The sequence below is a fragment of the Tachyglossus aculeatus genome, chromosome 17 (assembly GCF_015852505.1).
Source record: "Tachyglossus aculeatus isolate mTacAcu1 chromosome 17, mTacAcu1.pri, whole genome shotgun sequence".
Lineage (NCBI taxonomy): Eukaryota > Metazoa > Chordata > Mammalia > Monotremata > Tachyglossidae > Tachyglossus > Tachyglossus aculeatus.
The window spans coordinates 25,725,655-25,749,000 of record NC_052082.1 but is presented as its reverse complement, the minus strand read 5'-3'; the positions used below and the strand labels follow the sequence as shown (position 1 = coordinate 25,749,000).

General features: G+C 39.7%; 1 protein-coding gene and 1 non-coding gene across 2 annotated transcripts in view; one reads left to right on the top strand and one right to left on the bottom strand.

Moving 5' to 3' along the window:
* GPC5 (glypican 5) overlaps nucleotides 1-23,346 on the top strand; it is an 809,030-nt gene that overhangs the window by 726,879 nt on the left and 58,805 nt on the right. The window lies entirely within an intron of this gene.
* Nucleotides 15,205-15,341, bottom strand: LOC119939776. Its single transcript, XR_005454739.1, has one exon. It is a non-coding gene; the product is annotated as a small nucleolar RNA SNORA7 (small nucleolar RNA).

Below are 23,346 nucleotides of genomic sequence, written 5' to 3'. Positions count from 1 at the left end.
TCTTTCTTTGAGATATAGGCCCTTTCTCTTCAATGAAGTTGGTAAAAGTATGAATGTATCTGTGACATAAAAGGAAGCAGTATGGTGGTAGAACTCACACCAAATTTAGTCTTTGTAATTTGTGAGTAATGTTATTTGGAATTGATTGAGATCATACCTACAGTTTATAGTTAGGTTTTGCTTAGTGTCCTAATGCAAATCAAAAGAATGATTTTTAATCTTAAAAGAATGTGCTACAATATTTGATGACTTTAAAATGTTTACTTAGTTGCTTTTACAACTTAACATGGCTTTTCATTTTACATTTCCCATCAATACAGAGCTCATGATTTCAGGATAGTGTCCAAATCTGGGGAGCACCTGAAGAAAGATTCTTTAGAATGGCAAACGATTGATAGAGTAAGGGAAAGGAAGTTCAGTGTTGGCAATTTTTTAATACTGGAGTTGAACAGTCCAAGCTGTGGAATCAATCATATTTATTGACACTTGCTATGTGCAGAGCACTGTACTGAGTAATGAAGAAGTACAGTAAATGGAAACAGCATGTGTGATGCATAGATCATGGGCGTGGGAGTAAGAAGGTCATGGGTTCTAATTTCAGCTATACCACTTGTCTGCTGTGTGACCTTGGGTAAATCACTTCACTTCTCTGTTACCTCATCTGTAAAATGGGGATTAAGATTATGAGCCCCATGTGGGAATTAAGAGTGTGAGCCCCACATGAGACAGGGGCTGTGTCCCACCCGATTAGCTTGAATCCACCCCAGCGCTTTGTACAGTGTAAGTGCTTAACAAACACCATAATTATCATTATTTTTATTATTACAATGTGATAGAGTTGCTAGGAGTAGTTTGAAGTTCACTGTGGATATTCACCTGTTAATGAAGAAAAACAATCTCATTTCTGAAAATACATTATCCACAATTTTCATTGTTTTCCTTTTTTCTTTTTATTTCATTTCTTTACTGAATTGCTTAAATATCTTGCTGAGAAATGTACGCTTTCTTTTTTCTGATCACGATTATTGGCCCTAATTCAGTCATGAGCATCAAACTGTCATTTTTATTCCCATTATTTCCTTCAACTTTGATGCCATTCACTGTGTGCAGTATTTGTGTAGCATGCTTTAGAAATATGTTATCTGTAACTTTACCCTTTCTATAATGACAATTCTTGGGCCTATCTCTCCAGAAGATAAAAACCTTAAAATAAATCCATCAATGGGAAGGATTTAAGAAAATCTTTATCCCTTTTTCAAATCCTCTACTCCTATTGCTTCGTACAATTTGTATTATATCCAGAATTAGTCATAGGAGATGTTTTCCTAATAGTGACAATGGACATGTACCATTTGATACTTTTCATTTTTCACTGTAGAAGTTTTTTATTACTTTATGTAATCTTAATTTTTTTAAAGAAAGCTCAAGAAAGCAAACTGATCTCCTACTACAACCCAGCCCATGACTTTACTTCTGTAATGCCACACTACTCACTGTACCTCGATCTCATCTGTTCACCTCCGATCTCTTGCCTACAGCCCCTTCATATCCAAAAGAGCATCACTCTTTCCACCTTCAAAGCCCTACTAACATCACATCTCTTCCTAGAGGTGTTCCCTGACTAATCCCTCATTTCCCCTACTCACTCTCCCTTCTGCACTGTCTAAGCATTTGTTCCATACCTTTAAACACTTGCTATATACTCCATCCTCAATCCCACAGAATTTAGGTACACAGATATAATTAATTTTAATTTTTGTCCCCCCCTTCTAGACTGTAAGTTCCTTGTGGGCAGGAACATATCTATGAACTCCATTGTCTTGTACTCCCCCAACCTAGTAGTACAGTGCTCTGCATATTTCCAGTGTTCAGTAAATAACACTGATTGATTGGCATGTTTCAGCCAAACAGACCCAAAGCCTTAACAGCACCTTTAGGTTAATTTTGGCAAACCTAAACTGATACGGAAAATCCCTGAGAAACATAATCTTGTGCATATTTGCTTCTTAACATGCAAAAGGAGAAGAAGAAATACTCAAGTACCAGAGTTTGGACCCCTTAACATGAAAGAACAGAGGTCTTTCTGAGATTGTCCAATTGATTTGCCCAAGGTGTTTGCTATGAATGGCTGGTGCCTTCCCACATATTGCTAAGTGTGAACATTTGCAATATGTCTTTGTCCCGAAGGTTGTTTGGGGCTTTTCCAGTACAGTCAGAAGCCTTTCAGAGTACTACTATCCTCAGTCTCTAAAGCAGATGGTGCCATTTCAGTCTAAGTTTTTCATTTCTAGAACATAATCGTCTTTCCATTTATTAAATAACAGATGGTACATTACTTCTAAACATGTTATTTTTTAAAACAATGAAGTAGGCACCTGAAAAATCTAATAAATATTAGGAGACCATGACTGAAATTCTCAATGGTATTTATTGAGTGCTTACTGTGATTAGAGCACTGTACTAAGCACTTAGAAGATATAATATAACAATATAACAGAGTTGATAGACACATTCCCTGCCCACTAAGAATTTACAGTCTAGAGGATTCGTGAGTGTGTGTATGTATATTGGGGGCAGGAGGCTGTGGACAGGGGAATCTCAGAGACAAAAACATCACGTAAGCAGTTCAAGGACATTGCACTGCTGAATCATATGCTGTGAATAGCTGATTTGCTTTTGCTTTTCTATTATAAGCTGGAGAACCTTTTTAAGCCTTCAATCATAGATGAGGTAATGTGCCATTTAGCATATATTGCAAATTTATTCCTGCTGTTAAATTTTAGCAGATAGTTGCCGGGATTCCCAAGTATTGCTCTTGTGGATGAAGACATTCATTTGCAAATAAAAAGGCCCTGGGATTTTCCCATGAGCTTAACCATAGTCTATAACAGGTATGTTTCAGTTTAAGAATCTGAACAGGGCTCTGAGCAAGGGGCAGAATGGAATTTATGCTGGGTCTCTCTTCATTCTTCCTTCCCTTTCTTATGGCTGTCATCCAGCACTTAGTACAGTGCCTGATATATAAGTGCTTAAATATCATAATCACTAATTATTTTTATTATATGTTGATTTTGTGATCGGACCTTTTCTCACGGCTCTATTACTTCTAGACTTCTTAGACTTCTAGTGGTTAGGTTGATGTTGTTTAAATGGAAAGTTTTATGTCCACCTATGAAAGCAAGGTAAGCACAAAACCATTTTAGAACAGCAGTCTGCAACCTTTTTGAGCAGAAGAGCCAAACAAAATAAAACATGTAAAGAGTTGATGGACAAAGATCCAATCACTCAATTTTAAAAGAAAGGAGGAAAAGAAAGAAGGGGGAGAGGAGGGATATGGGGGTTGGGGAGGAAGGCAAGGTGGAGAGAGGGAGGTGGGAAGGAGGATAATGAGGAGAATTGATGCTAAAGATGCAAAGCGCTATGCCTACGGTTGTCACATTTCAATCACGGCCTCCTTCACCTCCTCCTTTTCCCTGGACTTGTCTTCCTCTTCCCACTCTGGGTCAAGTTTCCATGGAAATGAAACTTTTCCTCCAGTGAGCGTGGGAAATATGACCTGGCCAGAGACTTCTCTCCTCTACCCTGTACTTCTGCTGCCCTGAATTCATGCTTCCCTAGTCAGGGTACAGTTTGCTACCGTCCAGGGTCACTAAATTTCTGAGTGATTTTTTTCGAAAGGAGTTTGTCCCGTGTCTTGCTTCCATGTGAACATGGACGTAAAGCTTACACATCTTGTCAAGTGTCTGCTCCCCATGTTTTTGCAATATCAGGAAAAAAGTTTGAAAGTCAACATTTCACAGTATTTGTAAAAATTATTCTCAGCATTTGATGACCTAACCGTTGCCTCCCCAGCATGTTTGGTGCCTGATACCAGGATTTCTCTAACCTGCTCACACTGCTCATGACCCTAATGTCAGTGCCCACAGCAGCTGGTACACATGATGGTACACACAGTGTCCCCTTTCCTTCTTTCTGCCCTGCGGCTACTTGTACGAACACTTTAAGTGGTGGGGCGTCAGAGGGAAAGAGAGTGAGAGCAGTCCCAGCTTGCTCTTCCATTCCATGTGAATCCTTTCTAAAACTGTGATGTTTGGTCCATACCTGAGATATGGCCTGGACCAGCCCAGAGCTTATATTTTGAAATTGTGTTGAAAATTATACTATGCAGTCCTTTTCAACTGTCAATCATCACAAGGGTTACCTCAAAATGGGAATCTTGTAAACTCTTTGAGTATATCACCATTTGTCAGAAGAACTTGAATATGTGGATTATTGCAATCCATGGTAAGGAAAATAGTGAAATAATAATAATGACTGTGGTATTTAAGTGCGTACTATATGCCAAGCACTACGTAGATGGGGAAGTCACTTAACTATTCTGGGCCACAGTTACCTCATCTGTGAAATGAGGATTGAGACGGTGAGCCCCATGTAGGGTAGGGACTGTGTCCAACCCGATTTATTGTGTCACCCCCAGTGCTTAGTACAGTGCCTGGCACATAGTAAGCGCTTAACAAATTCCACTATTATTATCATGCAAGATAATCAGGTCTGAGGCATAAAGAAGTTAAGTGACTTGCCCAAGGTCACACAGCAGGTAAGTAATGAAGCTGTTATTAGAACCCAGGTCCTCTGACTCCTAGGCCTGTACTCTTTCCACTAGGTCTTTCCACATCGCTTCCTGCGGTGCTCGTAATTGACTGGCAAATGCTTGATTCAATAATACTCTCACAAGCAGTTCACTGTACATATACTCTGTTGATATCCATAAGTTCCTGGAGGGTAAGTACACCTGAAAAGAGCTCCACAAATCCTTCTTGACAAGCCCTTTCCAAGTAGGCACCTGAACAACTGACTGTGCTTCTGCTGCAGAAGGTGCATTAGAAGCATTAGCATTATTGTTTCAACTACTGTTTCAACTTCATTATTGTTTAGAGAAGCAGCGTGGCTCAGTGGCAAGAGCACGGGCTTGGGAGTCAGAGGTTGTGGGTTCTAATCCCGGCTCCGCCACTTGTCTGCTGTGTGACTTTGGGCAAGTCACTTCACTTCTCTGGGCCTCAGTTACCTCATCTGTAAAATGGGGATTAAGACTGTGAGCCCCATGTGGGACAACCTGATTACCTTGTATCTCTCCCAGTGCTTAGAACAGTGCTTGGCACATAGTAAGTGCTTAACAAATACTCTCATTATTATTATTAATAATAACTATAATCAGTAATCAAAATCCATAGACCATCATAGAGAGAGGTACCTGGGTATCCTTAGGTGAACTTCTATTCCGGTGAGTTTGGGACCAACTGTGAAATAACAGAAGTAATTAGAAAGGGAATGAATGTGAAAATGCAGACCCTGGTCACGTCCCTAAAATGTTGTCTGTCTGATTAGTCTCCCCCAGTGACAAAGGAGAGAAGGGGAGCCCTGAGTACCTAATCCAGAAGACTGCAGAGCCCTATCCCTCAGGAAGACTCAGCGGGAGAAAAAGCAATTAGGAGCTTCATAACCTCCTTCCTATCATCCCTACAAATTGCATTTCTGTAGCCACGGGGTATACTAGTGCAATGCTCTGTCTATCCTTCACAGTTTGGGACTTGAAAGAGCAAAATCAGCTGCTGGAATGGAGCCCCAGTACCACTGACCTTGACAGTTTGAAGCTCTCGCATGTCTGGATGTGCCTTTTCAGTTCGCGTGGCTGGGGCATTATGCAGTGGCCTTTGTGAACCCCAGCTCCCAGTGACTATGATAACAATTGTAATGAAGTGCTTACTATGTGCCAAAGCACCTTTTTAAGTACTGGGACAGATACAAGATAATTCGATCGTGCACTGACATCCCCAAACAGGGCTCACCATCTAAGAGGTAGACTGTCTCTATATGTTGCCAATTTGTACTTCCCAAGCACTTAGTACAGTGCTCTGCACATAGTAAGCGCTCAATAAATATGATTGATGATGATGAGGTAGGAACAGCAGCTCTCCTGCCCCTTTTTATAGATGAGGAAACTGGACACAAAGGGATGAAGGTCACACAGCAGAGCGGTTGGGCCTATAACATGGGTCATCTGATAGTCCAGCTCCACTCCTCTTACAGAAGTCAACACTGGAAGATTTTGTGGCCATGTTTCAGAGTGAGGACATTAGTGGGCAAAATAAAGCTATTGGAAAATTAATAAAATTATTTTCTCTTTATCTCCAGCCTCCAATCTTCTACCTTTATCTTCCTCCTGAAATTGTTAAATTTCTGTTTTATTAAATCCTTCACAACTCAAAAAACAAGAAGTTGACAAATTCTTCAGATTTAAACAACTTTGTGTTTGTGGGTTCCATTCACGAAACAAAAATAAACCTTGGTTTCCTAATTAACTACTATATTATTAACTAATGAACTATTATTATATTAATATAATTATATATTATATAGCTATTTATAAGAAACTATAAGAAATTATGCAAAACAAATTGAAGTATTCACATCAGTCTCATTGAGACTGATGTAGTTTTCTGCTAAGGTATATTAGTTATAAAAAGTATCGTAGAAAGTGACAGAACAAGTTTTAGTAAAATTGAATTTTCACAAGTTGTCTAAATGACTAAACATATCTTAGGAGAGTGGCCAGATTTTATTAGCACTGAATCATCTCAAGCTACCATTTAATAACACTCAAGGGTACAACAGTGGTAATGCCATATGCTGTGAGCTTTTTTACTTTTTTAAAAAAAATCAGGCTTCATGAGAGAATGCTGTGAAGTCTAATTAATTTAATTAATGGGTCTCAGGGCCAAAGGACCGTATATTAACATGAATTGCTCTGGGAAGAGATAATACATTTTTTCTTTCTTTTTTGGAGAAGCATGTCTGAATAACCAGCAGTTGAAAGACAGTACTGTAGTCCAAACATGTAAAAAAAAAGTCTAAATGGTGATACAAAGATCTTTGTGAACCCGTTCGATCACAAGGCAAATTAGAACAGTCAACTTGAAATTCATTCCTGTGGGGGATTTAGCCAATGCGTTTTCCTGTTTTCTCAGGCAAATGAAAATAGCTTACAAGAGGTAATTTAAGACTGACAATTTGAAGAGGAAAAAAATTCAGTATACAGTGATGGTTTGGTTATGTGTAATGAAGGGCAATGAGGAGTCAAACGTGACTTCAAAGTTTCTTGCTTAAAAAGTTGAGAAAAACACTGGCACTTTACAATTTGGTGGGTAAGTTAGACTTTATGTTGTGCCATGATTTATCTAAAGCCAATGTCATAGCCAAGGGGTTCCTGGAAGTGATGGGGAAAAAGGGGAGGACAGAGTTTAGTATTAGGGAACGTATTCTTCAACAAAAACAACTGTGGTTTGGCAAGTGTCTTGTACAGCACTTAGAATGGTATTCTTCCAGTTACATACCAGAATGTCATGTTTTCCACCCCCGTGACCACTGTCTGATATACATAAAAAGCAGACAAAGTCATTGCTATCCATATGCCTGGTTGAGCTCTTCTTTTCATATTCTATTGTTCAGAAGCCTGGGAAAGGAATATTGAAGTTCAGGAGGTCAGGTGTTGTCAGTTGACCACAAGAAAATTGCTGTACGTTTAGACAGAATTGGGGTGATTTCCCCAAAATGTTGTCTATGATGTCATTGCTGCTTAATGAATGTGTGCCACGCTTAACCCACAAAGTGCCAGGCCAATCTCAAGGCTGAGATGTAGGGGGCCATCAGTGGCCACTTACCAGAGCTGGTTTCCAGATGGCTAAGCAGGAACGGCCACTGGACTAGATCAGATCAATTAGAATGTTACATCTATCACAATAATAGGAATGGCAGGTTTACTCCAAGGGGGGGTAGGAATTTTTTGTAAAACGAGTTCCGGTAATCACAAGTGATTACAGGCTTGTCATACATGAAATCATTAAAAGGCTCTGTTGAGGCCCCAGGGTAAAAAAAAAAATCAAAATCTCAAAAATCCCTGACTAGTAAATTCAGTTCAGAGCTTCACAGTTAGTATTAGTGGAATTGCTGGCTCATTCAGAAAGAAAAAGTTCTGAATAGATGTGGGTGTTAGACATCTAATTATAACAAGTTTCTTGAGAGCAGAGATTATGTCTACCCACTCCCTTATACTGTACTTTCCCAAACGCAAAGTACAGTACTCTGCCTGCATTCATTCATTCAGTCGTATTTATTGAGCACTTACTGTGTGCAGAGCACTCTGCATATCATAAGTATTCAATACATTCCATTGATTAATAGATTGAGGCATGGAAGAAAGAAAGTTCATATCCCTATTCTTAAATTGCAGCTATTATCTATATATGAGAACAACCTGATTTATTTGCCTTAACCTGTTATCCCATAGAGGCCTATCTGGGAAAAAAAAATATAATTCTGGTATTTAAGCACTTACTATGTGCCAAGCACTGGGGTAGATACCAGATAATCAGGGCAGACACTGTCTCTGTCTCACATGGGGCTCACAGTCTACAATGGAGGGAGAACACATATTTAATCTCCATTTTACAGATGAGGGAACTGAATTAGAGAAATATTTATTGAGGGCTTACTCTGTACAAAGCAATGCACTAAGCATTTAAGATTCATCCATTCAATCATATTTACTGGGCACTTACTATGTGCAGAGCACTGTACTAAGCACTTGGGAGAGTACAATATGTTCACAACAGTGAACAGACACATTCAGCATTAATTGACATGATCCTTGTCCTCAAGGACCTTGCAATGCAGCGTCGTTTACTTGTAGTCTTGCCCAGGCTCACCCAGCAGGCAAGTGGTCGAGCCAGGAATAGAAACCCAATTGCTCTGACTGACTCCCAGGCTTGTGTTAATAATAAATAATGGTATTTGTTAAGTGCTTACTATGTGCAAAGCACTGTTCTAAACGCTGGGGGGATACAAGGTGATCAGGTTGTCCCATGTGGAGCTCACAGTCTTAATCCCCATTTTCCAGAAGAGGGAACTGAGGCCCTGAGAAGTGAAGTGACTTGCCCAAAGTCACACTGCTGACAAGTGGCGGAGCTGGGATTCGAACCCACGACCTCTGACTCCCAAGCCCGGACTCTTTCCACTTTCACTAGTCCAAAGTGCTTCTTGCAAGATGATCTCAGAACACAAACTCAATATTCCTGCAAAAGTGGTGCAGTCATTCATTCATTCATTCAATCGTATTTATTGAGCGCTTACTGTGTGCAGAGCACTGTACTAAGCACTTAGATTACACTACAGTGTTCCATAGACTAACATCTGCAATCTGGGGATTTTATGTGAGCAATATTTTTCTTATTTAGACATTAATGCTTTAAAAATTACTTTAGATTACTTAATACATTATGATTCTGTATTAATGGCTTGTTAGATAAATATGGTTGAGTGTGTGCAACACAACCCCTGCCATTTTTTCATAAGTAGCTACAATAAAATATTTATGATTGCTTATGCTTTGCTATGAACTGTATGTGGTGGATTACATAGTATGATCTCATTTTTAAGAGGAAATATAAATCAAGTCTCTCGTTTTTACTGTTTTTAAAGCATCTAAATTAAAGATGCACAACGTGTTCATCTCAAAGATAATGGAGTCTTAAGCAATACCCATAAAGTGACAAAGAACAAATCATATCTGATGAATAATAACCTTTTTCAGTAGAAATACTGAATTAGTGGATGAAGGAATCACAGGAAATATTAGACATTTTGATGTTCATGAAACACTTGGCACATCATCTCATAGTTTTACTTGCAAAATTAATTCAAATTGCTTATCATCTTGCTGGCAACTGTCAATTTATGACTTCTGCAATGCAAAAATGGGTGTGGACTAAGTAAACACAACCTGAAATACATCTGCAAGTGTGCATAAGGAGGAGTTACAAAGAATTTTGTGTATAGATTAAAGGGGTTTTAAATTACTGATGACAGTGTGTTTTCATTTCCATCCTAACAACAGACAGACCCATCACCAGCCAATTTCCAACATTTGTGCTCATCAAAATATTGACTTTGACCACTCCTCATGGTCCCACCTTCTTCTAGATTGTAAACTCCCTGAAGACATTAAACATGCCTATCAATTATATTGTACCTTCCCAAGTGCTTAGCAAAGTGCAAAGAAAGAAAGGGAGATAGAGAGATACCCACCTAAGTCAGGGTCAATATTCTTTAGAGCTTATCCTGGCTACGCCTTTCTTTAATTGGTTATTTTTGGAAAGACTCAAAGTGGATAAATCTATTTTTGACTCAAATCTGCATGGCGAAAAATTCACATCTAGTGCCAAACTAACACTAGACAGGTTTCCTCTGTGCAGGATGAATATTAAGTTTGTGCTTAGAGCAGCATCGAAGTTACTGCAACCTACAGACTTAATGTAAACTGTGAACTATTTACTTAAGTCATGTAGTGCAGACAGTCTGGCTGAGTCTTTTCCTAAATCATTTCACTTCTTAAATGTTTATCTCTGTGTTTACCTTGGTGATTCAGCCTTCCATTCAACAGAATTTATCTCATTAACAGTGCCACAGTGGGAAAATAGTTTGCTCATGCATACATCAGCTTGTGAGATATGAAGACATAGGTCAAGATACTTCATAAGAAATTGAATAGTGTGGAATTAACTTTTCAATTATGCATCATTTCTTTTTTGATATCAGCCTACACTTTAAAAGATAACAGACGCTAATGATGTCACAGTCCAAAATGCTATTTAATGGACAAAGTAAAGGTTAATTGGGTTTTTTGAATTTAGCTAAACTTCAATTGATTATGAAAACTCTGTGTTTGTATAAAATGTTTTTGATTAGTGTAAAAGTTGGGCACTGTTCCAACAACAACAAAAAATTAGAATTCTTGCATCTGGAATGTGGTCTCTCAAGACCCTAAGCGATCACAAGGAATTGCTCCAGTGGAACATACTAATTATAAGTAAAAATGACCTGTCAATCACAATTATTAGACTAATGTTTTTTCCTAAAATTCCATTTGTTAGAAGTTGAATCAACACTATTAGATCTCCCACCACCCAGCTTTACATGAACTTTCAAAGCTGATCACTTTGATAAATTGCCAATGTCTCAGAGTTACTTTAGATTTCATGATGGATACTCTTAGCCTTTGCCTTTAGGTTAAAGAATGTTCAGCATGTCTGATCATTTTATTGTTATTAATTATGGTTGCAGTTAAGGAAACCATTCTTTTACTGGATTCCAAGTTAGCTGTTGCGATAGTGTTAGGAATTAGGTAATTTTAGGTCACGGAGAAGTCAAAGGTTGATACAATGGAGAGGATTTTGAGGGCAGAAATCATTTCTACCAATTCTATTGTATTGTACTTTCCCAAGTGCTCAGTACAGTGTTCTGCATACTGAAATAGTATTGACTAAACAATAATTCTTACTTCTCACCATCTTATCCACCAGATGGATAGCTTCACCTGCAAGGTTGATGAAAACTAGTTCAGTGAGATATGCAGGTGCATCTCCCTCCTTCCTCAGCCAGGCAAGGACGGTGGCCCACTCTGAGCATTCTGTGGCCAGGAAACTTTGTTGTTTTGGGAAATCTGATGACATCATTCTCTTCTTCACGTTACTGCAAAGTTGTTTTTGCGATAAGTATTCCTTCGTTTCTGCTATCCTGGCTGTGTTCAGATCACCGGAGTTTGTGCTCCCTTCTTGACAATTAATGTTAAGTCTGAATGAAGGTTTACCTTGATCCTTCTGCTTGAGAAATGTAGGAGCAAATTCTATCAAAATGTAGTAAAAAGTGTCTGGTCCCACCCTCTCTGCCTGCAGATACACTGCCCATGGACACTTGGGGCATCCAACAAAGTCCCTCTGATATGTGCCAAAGTTCTGGTCTATGCCAGTAGAGCAGAAGAAGAACTTGATTTGCACTCCCACTGGCCAGTCCTCCTAGTCCCTTGATCCTTTGCTTATTTTCTAAATAGAAAAAAAAAAAGCCCTTCTATATGCAAAGGTCCCTTGTGGGAAGGATCATATCTACAAACGCTATTGAATTTTGTTCTCCCAAGTGCTTATCACAGTGCTCTGCACCACGGTAAATGCTCAATTAATACCATTTATTGCTTGAAAAGTCCACTTGACATTAATGTGAAGATTGAACGGCCAAACCTGAGATTGCAAATCAATGCCGTTCAATTGAGCCTGACTGGTGCTTGCTTATCCCATTTGTTATTCTTTGATGATAGACTATTAGAACTAGGAGCTTTGCTATTCTTCGTGATTCTGGCCCTGGAAGTAAATTCCTGTGAAACCGAAAGAAAGGCCTTGTAGTCGAGTGTTTAAGGGGTTAGTTGTGTTTCCTAGGGGCTTACGTCAGTGATGAAAGTGAATTCAGAAGATCAATTCATTCATTCATTCAATCATATTTATTGAGTACTTACTGTGTGCAGAGCACTGTACTAAGCCCTTGGGAAGTACAAGTTGGCAACATATAGAGACAGTCCCTACCCAACAACGGGCTCACAGTCTACCAAGTGGGTTTTTTAATGGTAATTATTTAAGCGTTTATTCTGTGTCAGGTTCTTTATTAAGTGCTGAGGTAGATAAAAGATAATCAGGTTGGACACAGTCCCCATCCCATATGGGTCTCACAGTCTAAGTTGGCGGGAGGTGGATTTAATCCCCATTTTACAGATGGGATAACTGAGGCACTGAGAAGTTAAGTGACTTGTCTAAAGTCACACAGCAGACAACTAGTAGAAGCAGCATTAGGACCCAGGACTTTTGACGCTGAGACCCGGGCTGTTTCCCCTAGGCCACACCGCTAGCGTTGTTGTTGGAATGTCATTTATGTGACCTTTCGACAACTAGTTCCCATAAAGACAAACCAGAGCTAATTTTATAGTCAGGGAGAAATACCAGGTCTGTCTCCTTGAGTGTGAGTGTGTGTATTTGTGTGTTCATTTCTTTCATCAGGATGTGAGGTTGGAGGCCTGCATTATAGGTTATGTGACAACTACTTCATTCTTGCAGTCTTAAGGTTATCGATGGCCTACGGGCTGTTCTGAGCATGATTGCCAAATCAGAGGCCAAGTTAAAGAAATGTATGCAGCCTGAGGAAGAAGATTTAGGAGGGAAAAGGAAATCCAGATAAATTACAATGAGCTAATTTAATCATGATGCTTCTGGCCTCTTGTCACTAAAGGAAAAATAGGATTAAATACGAACTAGAAATTATGGTTTCCTAAATTACACACAGGAACAACTGTAAATTCATTTCTGGATGATGGCTGTGAAAGGGATTTTTTTTCAAAATCTTTCAGATTTCTTTTTCACTGGTAGGCTTAACTATTAACTGTAATGAAGCCCTTTTAACTTCTATTCTACTATAGTGAGAATTAGTTTTCAGTTAAACTGCGGATGTCATTTTTATAGAAAATGGTCAAGTTCAATCTGACCTCCATTTGACCCAGAAGCACTCTCAGTAAAGAGTGCGACGTAATGATGTGATCATTTGGATTCAGGCAACGAGTAAGAAAAAGCCTGAACAAGAAACAAGAATGATACTGTGTGAATACATTTTTTTTGGCTTAACCCCCATATTTTTGTGGTTCAAATTCCCCAAATAACTTCTAACTGTGAGTTTTTTAGAACTGATCCTTGAAATCCACGGAAGACGCATCTTCTCACTGTTGTAAGATTTTTCCCGAGCAGAATTTTGCCCTCAGTTTTTATGAGGCTCAAGGTAGCTGTAAGTGAAAGTTGTGCAGTTTGCACCTAGAAAATGCGGTTTTAAAATTAAGTTCAGAGAGGAGCCTTGTAGAAACACTTAAGAGTTCAGATGTATCGTGCTATTAAAGATAAAAGGAAAATTTAATTGTAAAAGTTTTTGATTTGCACACTGGGACTACCCTGGAATAAATGGAACGTACTTCTCTTCCATCTGGAGGAGATGTGGCTTCACAAGGGTTTATGAGCAACGGTCTGCCGACTGTGAAGGGAATTTCAGGTAGGAAGGAGAGTGTAAGCAAGGAGTTGGCTGTGGAAACTCTCATGTTCAGTCTCAGAATGGACTGGTTTGGCCAAGGTGGTGGAGATGTTGGCAACAGGGTTGGCCATGACTACTGAAACAAAGGAGGCTTGTTTCCCAAGTGTTCTGTGTGCCTCAGTTTTCTCATCTGTAAAATGGGGGTAAAACATCTGCTGTCCATTCCTATGAGATTGTCAACCCAGTGTTATCTGGTCTCTGTCTGACCTGATAATCTCGTGTCTACCATAGCTTAGCAAAATAATTGGCACACAAGCACTTTATAAATACCATAAATGTAACAATATATCCTCCTGTTCCTTGTTAGCTATGGTTAAAGTATTCCTTCATTTTCATGGGTTCCCTCTTGGAAATAGGGATTAAGTAGGTCCCACCCAAAGCAATTCTGGGGATTAGGTGCCAAGAAATGACTTTGGTCAAGAGAAAAACAGCTGTGGCTGTAAGTAATACTACAGTGTTATCTAAGTCACACCTCTTAAAGATTAGGTTCATAAGCATAGTTCTAACCAGGCAGAATCTTCTGGCTGCCCTTGTCTGTATTGAGTTTAATTGTTAGTGAGATTAGTCATTGGTATTTTAGTGTTTACTGTTCTGGTAAACACAACTGTGTGCTAAAACCATGATCCCTGCTGTGGGCATAGTGGGGCAGCAGATATCGATATAACAGGAGCAAGAACAAGGATGTAGTGATTAGTAACATCAGTATATTGGGGTGAAGTGACCAAATGAATCATTGCATCTATGTATACGTTAATGCTGGAGGTAGATGGCAAGAGCTTGGGAGTCAGAGGGTGTGGGTTCTAATTCTGGCTCCACCACTTGTCTGCTGTGTGACCTTGGGGAATTCACTTCTGTGCCTCATTTACCTCATCTGTAAAATGGGGATTAAAACTGTGAGCCCCACGTGGGGCAGTGACTGTCTAATCTGATTACTTTGTGTCTACCTCAGTGCTTAGAACAGTGCTTGGCACATTATCTTGTCTTATGCTGTCCAGTCGTCTTGGACGCATAGCGACAGCATGGACACGTCTCTTCCAGAATGCCCCACCTTCATCTGCAGTGGTTCTGGTAGTGTATCCATAGAGTTTTCTTGGTAAAAACACAGAAGTAGTTTACCATTGCCTCCTTCCGTGCAGTAAACTTGAGTCTCCACCCTCCACTCTCTCCCATGCCGTTGCTGCCCTGCACGGGGAAGTCTTGACTTGTAGCAGATTGCCTTCCACTAACTAGCCACTGGCCAAGCTAGGAATGGAATGGGTATGCCCCTGCTTGATCTCCCTCCTGTAGTCGAGACTGGTAGAGTACTGGAAATTCTCCAGGTACGATCCTAAGTGGGTGCTTGGCACATAGTAAGTGCTTAACAAATACCATTCTTATTATAACCCGTCACTGTTAAGCTAAAAAACGTCTATGGTTTAATTGGAAAACAAGCAGCATGGCCTCATGGTTAGAGCATAGGCCTGGGAGCAGAAGGTCATGGGTTCTAATCTTAGCCTCGCCACTTGTCTGCCGTGGCTCAGTGGAAAGAGCATGGGCTTCGGAGTCAGAGGTCATGGGTTCAAATCCCGGCTTCGCCAACTGTCAGCTATGTCAATTTGGGCAAGTCACTTAACTTCTTTGTGCCTCAGTTGCCTCATCTGTAAAATGGGGATTAAAACTGTGAGCCCCCCGTGGGACAACCTGATCACCTTGTAACCTCTCCAGTGCTTAGAACAGTGCTTTGCACATAGTAAGCATTTAACAAATACCATAATTATTATTATTATTATTATTTCACTTCTCTAGGCCTCAGTAAGCATTTAACAAATACCATAATTATTGTTATTATTCTTATTTCACTGCTCTAGGCCTCAGCTACCTCATCTGAGATACTAAGCCCCACATGGGACTGGGAATATATCCAACCCAATTTGCTTCTATCCACCCCTGCGCTTAGTACAGTGCCTGGAACATAGTAAACACTTAACAAATACCATATTATTATTATAATTCAATTTAAATAATATTCATTATGCATTCACCTCTATGTACAATAAAAAAATCACTGGCCATGTTAAAGTTCTTCATTTATTTTTTTTCTATTGTCCCATAAACTGGCCATTAAAGAATAAAATTTATAAAATATTTTCAATTCAGTACTTTCCCAAACTAGCAACAATTCGTTTTAATACTGCTAATAAGAAAAAAAAACAGATCAAAAATGTATATTAATCATGCAGTTAAGGCAAAGAGAAACAGGTTATCATTCATTCATTCATTCAATTGTATTTATTGAGCACTTATTGTGTGCAGAGCACAGTACTAAGCGCTTGGGAAGTACAAGTTGGCAACATATCGAGTTGGTCCCCACCCAACAGCGGGCTCACAGTCTAGAAGGGAGAGACAGACAAACAAAACATATTAACAAAATAAAATAAATAGAATAAATATGTACAAGTAAAATAAATAGAGTAATAAATATGTACAAATATATATATATGTATATATATATATATATATATATATATATATACACAGGTGCTGTGGGGAGGGGAAGGAGGAGGGGGAGAAGAAGGAGGGGGCTCAGTCTGGGAAGGCCTCCTAGAGGAGGTGAACTCTCAATAGGGCTTTGAAAGTATCCAAGGTGATTTCAAACTTCTAAAAGTCCAAGAATTAAAGAGTAATACCAAAGGCTTACCCAGCATAATCATATCTAAAGACTTGGGGTTTAAAATATAATAGCTGTGCCTAGAAATTGATGCCTGCTTTGTACGCAGGATTTGATAAGTGCCCTGTACGCCCAGGCTAAAGCTTACATTCCAAGGAGCCCAGTGGGTGGTTTTTGTTTCATTTGCTGCAAACAAACAAACTATAAGGAGAGATGAAAGTGAATGCTGATTAATAAACAAATGCAGTGAAGGGGAATTTGATTTGACTCTTTTTTTACTCAAAGAATTGTTGGCCTTGTACACAGGTTGAAGCAAGGCAAAAAATGGATGTTTCTTTCACCAAAGAGTGCTTGTTATTCTGTTCCTGAAGCTGCCCCATCAACCAGTGACCTGTTGGAGAACCTGTGCTGACAAGCTCCACAGGTGTCCAGGCTTAATGTTCCTCCGGAGTGCTTTTAATAGATAAGCATGCTCTCTCTATTCCGCCAAGGAAATCAGGGCAGGAAATCAGACAACCATCTTCTCTAACCTGAGCTGAATACTTAAACGTAAGTCAAGGGTAATGAAAACAATCTTCCATGTCCAATGCTGCAGATGCCATTGGAGGATAAACCATTAGTTATTTAATCCCAAGTGGAGGCAAAAACTCCACTCTCCACCTTCATTTTATTAAAATCACATATCCTCCTAGAGGCTTTCCCCAGCTCTAAACTGTCATTTCCCCTACTCCCTCTGTCTTCTGCAGTGCCCTTGCACTTCATAACCTTGGGCAAGCCACTGAACTTCTCTGTGCCCCAGTTGCCTCATCTGTAAAATGGGGATTAAGGCTGTGAGCCCTATGTGGGACAACCTGATTACCTTCTCTCTACCCCAGTGCTTAGAACAGTGCTTGACACATAGCGCTCCACACATACCATAATTATGAGAAGCACCATGGCGTTGTGGATACAGCATGGGGTCAGGAGGTTGTGGGATCTAATCCCAGCTCCACCACTTGTCTATTGTGTGACCTTGGGTAAGTCACTTCACTTCTTTGTGCTTCAGTTCCCTCATGTGTAAAATGAAGATGGAGACTGTGAGTACCATGTGGGAGAGGGACTGTGTCCAAACTAATTAGCTCGTACCCATCTCAGTGCTTAGTACAGTGCCTGGCACATAGTAAGCACTTAACAAATACCATAATTATTATAATTATCATTATTCTTTATTCACCCCAACATCCTCCCCATAGCACTTATGTAATATCCATAATTTATTTTAAAGTCCGTGCCCCCCTCTAGATTGTAAACCTTTTGTAGGCAGGGAATGTGTCTATCAACACTGTTGTATTGTACTCTACCAAGTGCTTAGTGCAGTGGGCAACATTGGAAGTTTTGAAGGAGTGGAGAAATAGGGACTACATAACTTTTTTAGAAAAATGATCTCTCCCTCATGGGGCTCCCAGTCTTAATCCCCATTTTACAGAACTTTCAAATGGATTTTAAATGGAAATGAGAGGCATTCTTATTCATCATGTGCTGGATCCAGTGAAGTGAAGTGACTTTCCCAGGGACAACCAGGAGACAAATGGCGGAGCCGGGATTGGAACCCAGGTACTTCTGACTCCCAAGCCAATGCCGAGTCAGAAGTCAGTGCCGAGATTGATGAAATCATGGTAGAGTGAGTGGGTTGTGGTTAGGGGAGTGAAGTGAATGTCCTGGGTTGTAATAGCAAATCAGTGAGATAAGACAGAGCAAGGTGATTGAGTGCTATAAAGCCAATGCTATTGAGTTGGTTTAATGCAAAGGTTGATGGACAACCCCTGGAGGTTCTTGAGGAGTGGGGAAGCATGGACTGATTGTTTCCTTTAGAAAAATGATCTGAACAGAAGAATGAAGTATAGACTGGAGTAAGGAGAGACAGGAGGCAGAAAGATCAGCAAAGAGGCTGATGTAGTAGTCAAAGGTGGGATAGCGTAAGTGCTTGTATCAACAATCCCTTTTTTATTTCACTCTACCCCAAAGGGAGGTTCAATGTTATTTATTCCTTCCATCTTCAGGACATAGTCTAGTTTACCCTTATAGCTAATGTACTTTAATAACAACTTGCCATTGGATTTGGCACAAAAATTTATCCCTTTATTCATTCATTCAGCAAACAGTATTTATTGAGAAATGATTCAGAACACTATAAATTCAAGTTCGCAATCTTCTGCTAAACAGCCTGAGAACACATCCACGATTTTCGAGGTTTCTAGAATCCGTTTAAATGATATACTTTGAAATCAATTGGAAAATTGTGTATAGTGGGTGATTTTTTGAATATTACATAGAGAAAGGGGCAGGATGGATTATTAAAAGATCTGAATTCACCCATACTTCTACAGATAAGTAAAAATTTTGTCAATTTACTGACAGTTCCTTGAGTCTTCATAAACTAAAGTTCTTGCTGAGAGGGTGTTTTAGTTTCTTTCGATCCAAGTGGGTAAGTGAGCAATGATGTGCTCTAGTTCAAAAGTAAACAAAAGCCTATTTAGAAGGGAATTAGAGTTCAGCTCTCTACTAGGTTGAATTATTGAAGAAATGCTTGCATCCTGAGATGATTCTGCTAGTGACTTTCCTTTGGACTTCGTGTGGAACAGAAGCTGTCCAATCTGCTTATATTCCATCTACTCCAGCACTCAATACAATGCTTGGCGTATAGCTCTGAACATATACCAAATTATTATTATTTAATTTATGGTTACCTGAGACCCAGCCTTTAAGAGCCATCTAATTGTTACCTCTTCCCCTCTACCTTCTCATCAACACTGAGTGACTGACATCCCTCATACTGTGCAAACCCCCCAAAATCTCCCTATTATGACTTTCCTTCCCACCCATCCCAATTTTCTCCTTCCCTAACCAAACAAGTGCAGACCTATTCATTCGCCCCTTCTCAAAATAATTGAAACCCTGCCACACTTTAGGTTTTGTTGGGGGTTTTTTGATAACTGATGTGGGACATCCAAACTTCCACTAGTTCTTCTAGAAGGCTCCTTAGCAGAACTTTTAAATGGAAATGAGAGGCATTCTTATTCATCATGTGCTGGATCCAGTCTGGGAGAGAACATCAAGCAGTGATTCACAGACACAGGTTAGCAAATCATTATTGAGACATCAAGGCAAGTTCATATTGACGTTTTGAAGTCGTTAAAAATCCAACTGCTGATTCATTTCAAGTAATGACAGCTCTACCTGGGCCCAAATGACTAACAAATATTGCCTCCTGTTATTATTCATTAGACTCCAGCAGGACTAGTGCTAAGCGTCAATTTTCATTTTTCTCAACTTAATGTCAATGAGTTAATCACTATTTTACTGACAGAGCTGACAAGGGGTCAAAATAGAGCTTGTTTTTGCTTCCATTGAAAATAATGACTGTTACCAGCGTGCGTCAATACTATGTTCAGGGTGGTAACAGACTCCTTTATTTTACTGCCATTTACTGCCCCAAAATGCCATAAACTCAAAGAATCATAAGTCTTTCCATAGCTTGTATGAGATAGCTTTCTATAGCTTGTGATGAGAAGTGTCACAGATATACTGAATATATAATTCAGCAATACCTGTTATTAAATAATGAGACAGTGCCTACCTAATATGTTTTTCTTCAGCTTTTTCTCTCAGTTTAGTTTAAGCTGTCCCTTGATACAGATGCTTCTATGACTTTTAAATGTTATGTTACCTTAAGGTGAAATTGTTGTGTATCTTTTATGGATCAAGCTACAACGTGTGTTAATAATATTACATTATCTGATGATTAAGGAATTTTAAATCACCTTGGGATATTCGGTTTCCCTTTTTATGATGCCTGCCCACGCTTTCTTATGACAAAGATACAGTCAGTTGCTGCTGTCGGTTTTTTAAACTAAGCATTTCCCCAACAGCAGCATCATTGTCAAACCAAAGGACAGCTTCATAGATCACTGCACTTGAAGACCTCTCCATCAATCATGTTTATTGAGCAATTATTGTGTTCAGCCCACTCTACCGAGTGTTTGGGAGAGTAGAGTACACCAGAGTTGGTAGACATGTTCCCTATCCACAAGGAGCTTACAGTCTAGAGGGGGATGACTGAGATTAAAATAAACTACTATGTTCATAAGTGCTATGGGGCTGAGGAAGAGGTGTGTTTAAGGCACTGTGCCAAGCACATGGGCCAGTATGCTTTCATACAAAGCAGACACATTCCCGGCTTCGAATCTGGAGCGTGGCCTAGTGGAAAGAGCCCGGGCTTGGGAGTCAGAGGTCATGGGTTCTAATCCTGGTTCTGCCACTTGTCAGCTGTATGACTATGGGCAAGTCACTTAACTTCTCCGTGCCTCAGTTACCTCATCTGTAAAATGGGGATTAAGACTGTGAGTCCCACGTAGGACAACCTGATAAACTTGTTTCTGTCCTAGTGCTTAGAACAGTGCTGGGCTAGTAAGCGTTTAACAAATACCGTCATAATTATCAAGTGCTTAAAGGGTATAGATCCAAGTGGTTAGGTGATGCAGTAGGGATAGGGAGTAGGGGAAATGAGAGCTTAGTCAGGAAAGTCCTCTTGGAGGAGATTTGATTTTAATTAGGAATCCCTCATGGTTCAATTCTTCATCCCTATCTATTCTCCATATACACCCGCACTCTTAGAGGACTCGTTTGCTCCCATGGTTTCAACTACCATGGTTTCATCATACCTGCTGACATCTTAAACTTAATGTGTCCAAAACAAAACTCCTGATATTCCCATCAAAACCATGCCCTCCCTCTAAATTTTCCCATACTGTAGACAGTACAAACTATCCTCCATATCTTACAAACCCATAAAACTGGCATCATCCACAAGTCATTTCTCTCATTGTAAGCTCGTTGTGGGCAGGGAATGTGTCTGTTTATTGTTATAGTGTACCCTCCCAAGCACTTAGTACGGTGCTTTGAACACAGTAAGCGCTCAGTAGATCTGATGGAATGAATGAATGAATGAATGAATGAGCCACGCACATATACAATCTGTCACCAAATCCTGTTTGTTCAATCTTCTCAACATACCTAAAATCCACCCTTTCCTCTCCATCCAAACTACTACCATGTAATCTAAGTACTTATCCTATCCCACTTATCCTATCCTTGCTGTCCTCCATGCCTCTGTCTTTCTGCACTCCAGAATACTTCACTCTGCTTCCTGATCATTTTTCTAAAGCACGCTTCAGTCCTTTCTTCCCTGTTCCTCAAGACCCTCCAATTGTTGTACAGCAACCTCCTCATCAAACAGAAACTCCTTACTAAAGACTTTGAAACCGTCAGTCACCTGGCCCATTACTACAGTGATGGAAAGACAAAGGGAGGACAGGTGTTCGGTGGGAAAATAAGGAGTTCTGTTTTGGACATTCTTAGTTTGAGGTACCAATGGGACAACCAGATAGAGCTGTTCTGAAGGCAGGAGCAAATGCCAGAACGCAAAGAAAGAGAAACTTCAGGCCTGGAGATGTAGATTTGGGAACAAAAAAGACAGAAATATGACTGATATAATGTTAATTTTACCCAAGTTTCAAGATTTCATGTTCCCTGAGAAAGCAAAAATTAAATTCAAATAAATGCTCTAGGGAAAGTCATACACAAAGGAAAAAGAGGAATATGAATTTATAAACAGGGTAGATTTTTTTCCTTTCTATTTAGATTGAAAGTATCAAAACTCCAGAGTGTTAGTTTTATTAAAATAGTTATTTGAAAAGCCTTCCCTCACTCCCACAATCCTGTCTCCTGTTCCTATTTCTTCCAAACACTAGGAATGGGTTGTATACGTGAGCTGTCTTTCTTTTCTCTCCACCAACAATCTTTCTGAACTACATCAGATTTCTGACTTCTTTCCTTCATTGACGCATGACTCTTTTAGATCACCAATGTCCTCCTCATAGCCAACTCTGTAATAATTTTCCTTGACTTCTCTGTTGCCTCCAGCACTACTGTCCATTCCTTCACTTTGAAACACTATTTCACCTGGATTTCACCCAAGTGTAATACCGCTGATTCTTCTCCTCCTAATTCTCCTACTACTGCTTCTAATTCTTGTTCCCAGGCTGCTCTGCCTTCCTTCATCCCCTAACAAAGGTTATTCTGCAAGACTATATTCATTTTCTCTTAACTTTTTATTCTTCAGTCTAAGGGAGCACACCCACTCTTATTGGCATAGCTATCACCTCTCTGCTGACAACTTAGCTCTCCCACCCAAACCGTTCATGTAATCTTCAATCGTTCATCGCTTCTTGCTTCCCTATGAATGATATGCTAGCACTTAAACTTTACGTATCTAAAGCTGAACTACCAATCTTCCTTCATAAATCCACTCATCTTCACCTTCACATATTTGTAGATAATATCACTATCCTCCCTGTGCAGTAATTTTAATTCAGTAACTTGATGTCATCCTTGATTCCTCACTATCAACTCGCACATTCCATGCACACTTAAATCCTCCTGTTTCCTTTTCAATTCAACATTTCATGGATCTGCCCATTGCTTTCCATCCTGTTATCCTGAATTCAACCTCTTGCCCTAACTTGGCTAGAATATTGTATCAATCTCCTCATCATTCCCCTTGCCAGCCTAAATACATGCTGCAGCACAGGGCATCTTCTTGATAATTGCAGGTAGGGCATCCTCCATGTATATCTTCCATCTCCTCTAAACCCTCT